Source organism: Ptychodera flava, chromosome 7 (assembly GCF_041260155.1).
Source record: "Ptychodera flava strain L36383 chromosome 7, AS_Pfla_20210202, whole genome shotgun sequence".
NCBI lineage: Eukaryota > Metazoa > Hemichordata > Enteropneusta > Ptychoderidae > Ptychodera > Ptychodera flava.
This window is the reverse complement of record NC_091934.1, coordinates 34435483-34447570: the sequence shown is the minus strand read 5'-3', so window position 1 is coordinate 34447570 and position 12088 is coordinate 34435483. Positions and strand designations below refer to the sequence as shown.

Genomic DNA, 12088 nt, shown 5'->3' with positions numbered 1-12088 from the left:
TAGCAGCATATTTTGAAATCTTTTCACCGATATGATATGCAGGAGTTGCAGATGTTTGTAGAACATCCGAAAATTTGTTTGACTCTGTTCGAATGAGACAAGGATAAATTATTAGTAATCTATGGGAATTATAAGGCATTTATCCATCCACATTAAACAAACAATTTTTACTTGCTCGGTGTTAAGAGCAACTTCCTCTATGAGCTGCAATGTGCATGGCGGTATAATTCAATGTATTGGTAGAAAATGTAAGGCTGAAATCTATCACTTACTACGTACTGCCAGTTTATTACATTATAACTAAATGTACATGTACATACAAAGAAAAGCGCCCAGTCAGCAATTAGGCCTCTGATATAAGTGACCATTGCAGCACAGAAAACACCATTAATCTGTTTTTAGCCAAGTCAATGAAACCTAATAAGCACTCATTCTAGTTCCAATTAACAATATTTGTAAATTCTGTTACCATGAAAGCACAATTTGATTAATATCCAGTAGCCCTGATAATATACAGTATGATATTACATGCTTTGTGCAGCATCAAAACCAGAGGTGATATGATATGTTGTAGAATGTTGTTGAATGCATAGATATACAACTGAAGTATTTCAGAGCCACTCTGGACTGTTTGATAACTCTTCCGGGCTGAGTGCTCTGTGTCCTGTATGAGTAGTTTTTCCTGTTTTGTGAGAGGATTGACAAATAGTGAAGGAAATATATTCTAGAAGTATGTGGTTTTATCCCAAATAGCTTTAGTTGAAGCAGTTAGTCGGAGCAGCTGTTACATCTATCATAGTAGCAAGATACTGAAATTAACATTTTGTCCCTTGTGTATTTAATACATGTACATGATGATATTTGACGTGTAACATCAATTCTGTATATTTAATATGTTGGCATTTTTTTTATCATATTTTCTTTAAAAATGAGTCGAGATTTGTACTGCCATCTTGAAGAAAAGTATTTTTTGTTCTCGTTGACGATGAAGAAGTTCGTGAAACCTTGTCATTGTATGAAGTCCCATCTTCATCATTGCATATGGCAGTCCAGGGCTTCATCACATTATTATGATTACTGTCCAGTGTCATGTGACCAATGCCTCTAATGATCTGGGTGGCTTCATTGCACTCTAATGGAATTATTTTGAGATGAAGACAGTAAAAGCCATTAGCTATGTAACGTTATGCTGCATGTAAAAATTTACACCAAGGAAGATATACATGTAGATCTTTCAAAGGCATCATTAGATTAAATTACAAAACATCTGGGCAATTTTTTGTGAGGACTACAGAAGTTGGCAATGTGGGAGTGGCTGATGAGGTCAAGTGTGGATGAAGTGGTTTCTCTGTGTGGTTTCCATGGAAACAGTGATGATGTTACATCTGAAGTATGATTGTCGAGCTTTAGTGTTCACCCATGCAAACCCCATCTCTTTCCAAATAGAGAAATTCATGCAATATGCAAAATACAGGCTAGATAAAACAAGGTGATATAGGGAATATAAGATATGAATGCTGCCCTCACACACAAATCATAGCACACAGTTTTCCAAGATAGTTACTTTTGAATGGTTGATTCCAGCCTGTTGCAACACATGCCACGTTGACCCTATCCCACTACCAACAATAGCAACAGCTGATCGCATTACACCTCTGCTGCGTCACACGGTAGGGGCTGGCATGACATCAGACTGCAAAGCATCTCTTTGACAAGGGGTACGTTCTACTCATTCAAAAACAAGCACAGAAAAAAAAAGAGGTTTGAAAATTCATTTACGCCATCGATTGGAGAAAGTGAATGAAGCCCTACATGCGTCTGAACTGACAGAGAAGAACAAAATCATCAGTGAAATTGCCATTGATGTATGCTGGCATATCTCACCATTCTGACTTGGTTGACTGACGAACAAGAAATGGAACATACAGAGTCATATTCCCATTGCAGCGTGGACTTCCACGTCGATACGGAAGAATACGCAGATTCTCTTCCTGATCTTGACCTTGTGAGTGAACTAACGTTTGACTCCGGGGTAAATATCTGAACTTTTTTTGTCTTTCTCTATTTTTTTTTTCAGAATTTTCATGGATGCGTCTATTGACAGTGTATTTATAGAAAGGGTATTAAGTGAACACAGTGCTTGCCAACACAGCAGTTTGTGGCAACATCTGTGCTTAATGCCTTGTTCAGGATTTTTGTACCGTTTTTCAGATTCAGTAAAAAACAAAATGGAATATTGGGGAAAATCTTTTATTAGGATCAGAGATTAATATTTCATAATTCTCACAGCAACTTTTGTGCTCATTATAAAAAATATTAATCTTCAGGGTTTGAATTTCAATATCTACCAGTATTAAGCTATTGTTTATAAAAATGGTGGGCCACTGTTAAATAAGCTATTTGCACAGGTTTTTCTTTGAATTAGAGGATGGTAAAATTTATATTTAATATTCAATATAGTCAGGAAGAATATTTTTTTGCATCAGGAATGGATAAAATAAACGGGTAAAAATTATTGAAACAAACATAGATACGCAGGTCTAGCAACACATATATTGTAAGGAAAGCTATTTATAGACATCTATGATATTTAGAGATCATTATACAGTCATAGGGGCATCTTAATATTCACATTGTGACAATTGCTAATAACTCACTTGATTCGTGATGTTGACAGATCAGTTCATTTGAGGTAAGAAAGAAAAAGCTTAGCACACTTCACTGTGAAAAGACTCAAAATTTTGTTGTAATGCACTAATGATGTACAAAGCTGTTTGCCCATATTCCCTTGCCATTCAAATTATCTATTCTACAGTAGCTTTTTTTTCAAAAAAGCAAGGTATTGAAAATATTGTTTTGTAAAAGGATATGTAATGACAATATCAGTAGAGTTTAAATCCAAAGCTAAAATCTTTATGAATAAATTAAAATAGCAGATATGTACTAAGTGAAATTTAATAAACACTGCCTCTGTTCTTTTCAATAAATATGAACAGCAGACCTAAATAAATACAGTCTTTTTGTTTAAGGAAAATGAAAATGGATGTCATACTGAATATGCCAGCTACTGCCAGCACAGTATGATGTTTAAATTGATTAAACAGGTGTTCATCGTGCGGGTCATCATTTTCCTGACAATGAAATTTGATGTCACGACACAAATCATTGAAACAGACAAAAAGTTATTAACATGTCGTATTCTGTTCATCAATTATTGTTTTTGACACACATCTATTAATCAAATGGGGGACCAGTGTTATTGAAAAAAGTGCAAAGTCAAAGTATTTGCCAGAAAAAATCATCATCATTATAATATTTAAAATTATGTTTCCGTCCAAATTAATATTTTTCTTTCCTGGTAAATCTATTATTGTTTCCACATTAATGTATCAATTTCTAGACAATCTTTAAGCACTGTTTTGTGATTTGGCCATCATGTTTGTCTTATCAAACATGCCACCATCTTGTCCCTGTTGCTAGGTACCAGAGCATGTAGCAGTTGCCATGGTATCAGGGTTTGCTCTGGCTACTCAAGCTGATTAGCCTTTTTGGCTAATACAGTGTGAACACAAGTAGCCAGATTTTTCTTTTGAGAGGTGAGGTCAAGGGTCGCACACATTCATCTCGAAGGGTCAAAGGTGATATCATTAAACACTCAAGAATAATGATAACCAAATATTTCAGAAGTCTGCCACTTTCTCATCATCATATGTATCCTCAGTGCTGCTTTAATAGTTCAATAAAAAGAATGCTTCGTATCAAAACTCATGCATGACTATTGAAAGCCACTTGAACTTTCAAAAATTGACCAAAGAAATTGTGAAGTCCAAAAAAATACAGAAAAGAGAAACATCCTCAAGATCTTCATGAACGTGGCATGGCATGCCATGATCACTAGTACTGATACTGATACACGTCCGTGCATGGCCAAAAGACAGCAAAACTCAGTAACAATTTCCGAGCTAAGTAAACAGTGTTTTACAAAGCTGTTTCAAATCAAACTGGTTTGCACAATCCCTCGCTATAAAAGTGACATTTTGGTGACATTTCAGCTTGAATCATACCTTGAAATAAAATATAAACGTGAAACAAAGACATCATGTATGCTGCCGTTCACGTTCAAGAGCATGGTTTGAACCCGTGAACTGGCATGTGCATTGGCTGCACGTAAAAGCAACTCTACTTTCCAAGATCAAACGGTCCGTGTCTTGTGAAAACAACAGCAGAGCAGTGAAAATTGTAATGGTCACCGGTAAAAGCTCTTCACAGATGAAAGGATGATCGCTGAAAACAACTGAAATTGCATGTTTAAATACACTATGACAACCTCCCGGGAAAACAGGACAGCGTGAACGTGAACAATGGCGGACGTCACTGAAGTGGGACTATTCTATTTAGGTAACGGGGACATTTTGGAGGGGCACAAGTACATGTATACGTGCCATTTTCCTCACGATACTATCACAAGAACTTCGATGTCCCATTAGTTTCTTTGATCTGAAAAGTAATTTACCAACTTGTACGACCCATTATACTCTGAAAACAGTGGCGGGGCTTATACTTAGATGAGTACGGTAGTACTATGGTGAAAGACTTCCCAAGAAGTATTAAAAACAAACACCGCAATGCAACAGAACATCGTAGAACAAAGTGACCGAACGTGCACATTTTGAGTCGCCAGTCTGGCGATTGTTCCGACCGTCTGAGTCGCCAATGAGTGAATCAATTCGCCATTTTGCCGTCTGGCGAGCGGTAGCGCGAACACTGCATGGTATCAGCTGGCATCTTTGGAGAGTTAATCCTGAGATGCCTTCTACAAATTAAACAAGTAGGCAATTCAGCCATGTCCTAAGATTTTAGGAAATATTCACCAATGGAATATGATAAATTGAAGCAGACAGGGTAACATGAAAATTAGCAAAAGATCATGTAAATTGTTTGTTTTGGCATTTTTGTCATGACAAAATTTCAGTTGTTGTGACAAAATTTCAGTTTCAAAGTAAGAGTGCTTGATCGACATTGTTAAAAAAAATATTTAGTTTTGCAGACTTTGTCTTTTCTGTGGCAGCATGTATATTCCGAAACACAATTGACTATCATTGCATTTAGCAGGCATCATTTTTTTCATTTTCTGTTCTTATTTTCCTGGTATAAGCGTCCTGCTGACACCAAGCCAGGTTGCTCATTGCAAAGGTGAAACATTATAGACACCTGTCAAATTGCTGCTTGTCAGTTTGTTTGATTTCAATCAAACTTGTCAAGATAGGCAGCCGAGCATCCAAGACCTTGACAGTGACTGCGAAAAAATGAAGTCAATATGTTGAGGGGATCTGGGATCTTCAAATAGCGTCCTTTTGATTTGTATCCTAGGTTTCATCGTATGTTAGGTCTCTAAGTAGCTTTGGAGCACTTCAGTTGTCACCAGACTTTTGTCCTCAGAGCTGACCTCAAGTAACATGAACAGTGTCGTATTGTGAGAAACGGGGAGAAATATCGCACGAATTGACCAGGGTTTATTGTTTGCCAGAGTGGTGTATTGATTCTGTGATTGCAAGGAACGTGTCGCACCACAATGGATGGGCTAGAAGACGCCTTCCCTAAAATGAAATCCAATTTTTACAAATATAATTAACAAGCTCTGTGATGTGACTCTAGGGTAAAAATATCGATCCATCAGGTTTGCAAGCATTGGTGAAAGGTTTTAAGTTATGAATGAAACTCTCTAAAGAACAAAATGCTGCGTGCAGCATGTTTTTGTCATTTGAATTTGCACTATAAGATCACACTTTTAAGGTAAAAGCAATTTATTTTGTCAGCATTGATACTAAAATAATTGATTCTATAATTGAAAAGAAGTTTCGTGACTCAAAACGCAGATACCTAGGAGCTATCCGTCAGGTATAATGTGATCAAAATATTTAAATGTAGCGTTCTTCAATTTTTTTTTTAAATATAGCACTTTTCAACACAAAGAGTCATCACTTTAGGTCAATATTGGTTGATACCAGTCTGATAAAAAGCTAGGATGGTAATATTTGTCGCTGCTTTCACAGTAGCTTATTGAAAGTCACACACATGTTATTTTAATTTCTAAAATGTTTATGAATTAAATACATTTTCTGGTGTGCATGATATTCAAGGGATGTGGAGATTTGCGATGTGTTGATTGAAAAGACGGTCTGCACCTGAGCCGAGCTATGTGAAACAGTATTGCCGTTTTGGCTTAAGTTTCGCTCTATTTACCATGTGTGCAACAGATTTGCAACATTACGGTTGGGCGGTGTTACCACGTTGTGATTGACCCTCAATACAGGTATTACGTTTCCCCGTACCTGAGATGGAATGCCTGCCATAATACTGAAAGCCCCTCTTAATTAAATCGGCTACAGTGAGACATTTGCCCGTAGTGTTTTTTGGATCGGATGCTTTTTTCTTTCTATCCGCTCACCTTTGTCTGGATTGAACTAGATCAACAGATCTCACCTGAGACGTTTCAGTCGTCGCTGGGTTTGAACCATGGCTGACAACCCCTCAGCGCGACTGAGTCTGATGTTGAAGAAACTCTCCGAGGTATGGTCTGGTGTTTTTCTGTGTCGATTTTAAAATGGTGTAAAGTTTGAAATTTAATCTTCTTGTTGCCTCAGGTAGGCTGTTTTGTCATCTGTAAATGCCTGGACTTGCTCACTATTTGCAATTTCTCGGCCATTCGACCAGCAAGAATTTACATTCAGACCTAAGTATCTTGAAATCTATTTATTTTTTCGTCAAAAATCAGTATGGATTGGTAGCATAAATGTACACTACAGTAACTTCGTAGATTTCATTTAACACAAATTGTACATACTTTTTTTAAAATTTATTCTGATTTTTGTGGAGTGTCAATATACTTTGAACAACAATCTGAAAAGTAGATTTTCAATTTTACATTTAATACTACTCTGTACAGTGGTTTTATGGGTGTGATTTTGGTGAAATTATTTGATATGAGAACTGCCATAGTCTAAAGGCAGGACATGGTACTTTTCAGTGTGTCTGCAGGCTGTCTGTCATACTGAGCTCAGAATTGATCATAGATCAGACATGACAGCGGACGTTGATGGAGTGCCACTGGTTTGATACTGTGCAGCTTTAAAACAATGTGAAATAGCTCTGTTGATATCCACCATGGCTGCCTGGCTCAGCAACCGTGCAGAGCAAAAACTATTTGCACTACTGCTACCCAGCTTTAATAATGGCAGGTCAAAGATCAAGCAAGACGTGAGCTCCAGTGCCTGAGGAATGTTGGCACCGTGCCAGGAAGTTTAATTGAAGTCGTTTAGTTTAGAGTTGCTGCGAGCAGTCTGCTTTTTCATCTTGTTACCAATCAAGTTTTCATTCGGTTTGTGTTTACCCACCCACCTTTCAAGTAACAACAGGGATTCTCAACAACATGAAATTGGAACCAAATTTCTGCTCAGATGGCAAGGAAGTGATAATTTGACATTTTTTTCAGTCACTCAAGCATGCATTCTGTAAAAATTTAATAATCTCATAGTGTTTTTTCCAGCCCCAAATATATCTTAGCTCAGAACAATTCAACAAGTGGTTAGAGTAGCCATATTGGTAGCCATGGTTATTTTTAATGCTATCCTATAGAGGGCGCTGTCTGGTTAAGCTTTTCTTAACATGCTCAAGCATGGACCTCATTTCAGATTTGATGGGAAAAGTTGCTCAGTTCTGCACACAACAAAAAAGTACACCTATTTTAACGAAGACCAGATAGTGGTGGTTGTGTAAATGTTTTACAAAATGCAATGATTCTTGTAACTGTAAGCTGTGTTCTACCACTGCAAGTATACTGTGTGGCATTTTCTAATTAATTTGCATGTCATTTGCGTGCCTAAGCCTATTGTCCGATCGATTGCCGAGTCTGTCACAACTAGTTGTCTGATTTACATGACAAAGGCTGGACGCAGAAAACTTGGCATGGGGTTGCCACCAAGGGAGATGATGTCCGTTATCCATGTTCGTTGAAAAGCTCACAGAGTAACTTGAGAAACAGACTTTGTTTTGATCCAGCCTGCCCCCTGACTGCCCTGTGCGAGAACACAGCACCGGTGGAATGACTGGGACTCGCAGCAAAGACGTCAAAACACCTGCTACAGAAAATTGTGAGGGCTTTAGTCACCAGTCAATAAAAAACTTCCAGATCTGTCAATCCCCGATGGAATTGTGCTCCCCTTTTGTTTGAATCGATAATAGATGGCATTTATGCAGGGGTCAATCAATATTAGATATTGGGGCTGCCCATTCGGCTTTTCTCTCTTCTTGCCAAGCTCAATAAGCGTCATTTGCATAGCTGAAACAGTTAGACCTGGCAGGATAGAGTTACTGTAGGGGACGTCAGCGTCTGTTCCACCTCGTCGGAAGTCATGGCTAGTGATACAGGGTCTTCAAAAGCGTCGACAGGCTGGGTTAAGTCGCGAGTTCAGCAAGCAAGTAGCACCAGCTTTTTTACTCATCATCTGTTATTTCTATCTCTCTTTCTCTCTCTTTTGCCATTTTTTTCTCTGCATTGATAATCTTACTGACATTCTGAAGGGTATCATATCACTCACTCCTCGTGGCACCAATAATTGTGGACAACTTGGCACTGATTCCAAATTCCTCCGACATGTCTGTCTGGCTAGTTCGTTTGTCGGTGTTCACTTTTGCTATTAGGCCGTTTTCAACGTAATTCCTTCACCACCACTGATTTTAAAAAAACAAGAAAGACCGAAAAGTGTGGGTTTTGATGTTTGCTAGTATCAGTTGTAGTGGGGAAATTTAGAAGTAATCGTGTCATTTAAAAGTGATATCACTATGGGTCAGGTGACAACAGGATGTCAAGATTAATGACTGCCAACTGTATTGTCTGCAGACAGTTGTAGACCGTATAAATTTTATGAAGATTGAAGAATTTCCTTGCCAAAGCCAAAATCTCTCTACCATGTTGCCAAGTCGACATTCCAACACATACTCTACTATGGATTGTTTACATCCTGTTAAATAATAGAATACTCGTGGATGGATGAAAGTTTTCACCTTGTCAATTGGTGTAGGTTAAAAAGTGTCAGATGCAGGTTTTAGCGGCAGTTAGAGTTAGGTGTTCCGTGCATGTAGTAAATTCATCTCATGTTTCAGATACATGTTTAACGTTTGCCACTCAAAGACGACAACATGGCTGACATGCATAGTATGCTCCACTTGACGTTTGCATTGAGTCCAAATGCCACATAATTTTTGCATCAACATTGATGCTTTTTCACAAAATAGTCTGCCAGGACGTTGATAAAACATGACAAGGAACATGTGTTCTCGTCACTAAGGTGCAAATCTCCCTTGTAAAGACACAACAGTGAGTTTTGATAATGGACACATCAAATTAACTAATGTTATTGCATCGGTACAATGACTAGTTTTCTTTTCCCCATCAATTGAGCTACTCATCGTGCCATTGTTCGGGCGGTTGTACAAGAAACCCATCAGATGACTGTGTCATTTGTACCAGAAACATGCCCATTGGGAAGTCAGCATACTTGAAAAGCAGGTAGTCGTTCACAAAGCTGCATACTTGTCTTTTTTTCAGATGTTAATCACTCCTCTACTCAAAACAATACCTTGTTCTGAAAGGAAGACATCATTAACTCAAGGCAAAGGGCTGTTCCCAAATCGTGACTTCGTAGTATTTATTTACCATGTCACTTGTAAGCGAGTCAAGACAGTGTAGTATTCTCAAGTCTCCCAGTCACCTAAGACCTTGCTCTGTTCTCTAATCTATCAAACAGGGGCTAATTCGCCCATTGTGTCATAATACCCCGCGAAAAATCCTGCACTTGATTAAAAAGTTGTGAATTATTAAACAGGCGAGCTACGGATGCCATTACAGTCAGTAGAATGGAGCTGCAGAACTATTTTCGGACAAAAATCAATTCTTCACAAAAGCTAGTGTAGAACATGTCAGGTCAGTTCAGCTTAAGAACCTCGAGGGTGCTAATTCGTAAGTAATTGCCTGTCGAAGAGGTACATACCAGTTGACAGGCATTTGGATTTTAATAATTAATAGCATCGTAATAGTGCCAAGTCTGTCCTACTTTCAAACTTTTCTGACAATTTTAACCAGCATCTTGTAGTACTTTATTAATTCAAAGAGCTTTTGGTCTCTTCTTGTGTCCTTGTCTACATTCCGTTTGGTGGCTTCAACATCTCTAAGCACTTTTGATGAATACGACATTAACAATTCTGGTAATCAGATTTAGAGATCCAGTCTTTCTTCTGGTGGTGCGAGTACTCTATCCTTTCATTTACATGTGTCAAAAGTCACACACTACTAACGTCCCATTTTCTGATCAAGAAGCACAAGGAAGGAAATGTGGGAAGGTTTTTTCAACACATTCTCAGTTTTTCTGGCACAAAATCTCAACTCACACTTTCTGTTAATTATCCGCCTTGTTCAGTGGGAGTCAGCAATGAAGGGAGACGATGTCTTGGCGGAAGAGCTGGGGACGCACCCGCTTGGACGAAGGCTCTCCTCTCCCGGCGACTTGAGTCCCCGTAGCAGTTCTGATCAAGAGGGAGGCAGGAGCCCGCCTGTGACACCGCGACGGTCTGCATCCCTCCACGATGTCAAAATTCATACGCTGCGCAAAGTCAAGCAGCCGGGCAGCCCCCGACTGGGCCGCCTGTCCCGGTCAATGTCCGTAGACTCGGAGGGCAATATCTCTTTGAGTGGAGATGCAGGCGCCGGAGACGACCAAGATGAACTGGAGCGAAAGGAGATCGAGATAGAGCTGCCGCTGACACCCACGTTGTCCCGAAGCACTGAAGACATCAAAGATGATACCAATCAGGATAAAAAACCTGAAGAAACTGAAACAGAATCCAAACCAACTTCTGACTCAGGGATTAGCGATGAAGCTCGCCATAAAAGCGAATTAGAAATAATGATTTTGGATGAAGGGGCGCCATCTAAGACTGAAAAGAAAGGTGAAAGATTTGTCGTGCGCAGTGAGATCCAACTTGGGAAGCGCAAATCCCTGGAAGACCAACCCCCCGAGAAAGATATACCCCAAAAAGATGAAAAGCCGGTCAAAGATGAGCAATCTGAAACAAAGAATCCACCTGACACGAAAGACAAACAAAAAATCACAGAACCAGAAATCCAGCGCAAAACAGAAACAAAACAACGAGCAACATTCCAACAGCCTCTCGTAAGCAAAAACCAACCAGATATAAGACGCACTCTGGCACCAAAATACCAACCACAAATCAGACGGCAGTCTGTCCCCATGAGTCGTAAAATCGGCGGGTATCAGCCCATGAAAGATCGGCTCTTAGGGATTGGCCGCCAGCCTGTGATGGAACAACCATTTAAGCGTCATCAGCTCACTAATAGGTCTTTCAGCGTGGATTATTCCTTGCTAGGACTAGATCACTCACCGAGTCGAATGCATCGTCTGATCACAGTGCCCAAATCACGGGTAATTTACATTTGTAGCTAAACTCCTTACATTTACAGCTTTTTTTCAATCTTACTGATCATGTAACTTGCACTGGCTTGCTAGTTCTTTCAGTGAAAATAATTCTGCAAGTCATCAGAGATTTGTCCAGAAGCATGGTGTACTTGTTTTCAAATCACATGGCTGTGTTGTCTTTCCAAACTGTACATTGAATCAACCATGGTGTGCATAGTTTTGGGGGCATTTTTCTCAAAGTAAGTCAGTACATTTCCTGGTCCAAGCTGAGTCGCTATTCCTCACTGAATCCGACCAATCAGCAAATTTATTTCAAGCAGGAAATGTGGATGCAGTCGTTCATCCATGATTTAACCGACTGCTTTTATTGGTTGTGTGTTATATTTGTGTACTGTGATTGCTTGAAAGTACTTGAAGCACGTCTTTTATGTATGTATGCAGTGGTTATATGCTTGACAAATGTGAGCACGTTGTGTGCAGTGTGTTTTTATTACAAATATGTGTATCAGGGATTTATGTGAATGGGAAACCTGTATGCAGCTTCTTTCTTTGAACTTCAGTTATTCCTAATTGTTGACTTCTTTTACACTTTGCAT

At 39.0% G+C, this 12088-nt stretch overlaps 1 protein-coding gene across 1 annotated transcript in view; it reads left to right on the top strand.

The window, feature by feature from the left end:
• The window catches only part of LOC139137381 (rootletin-like), a 93615-nt gene that overhangs the window by 42602 nt on the left and 38925 nt on the right, over positions 1 to 12088 (top strand).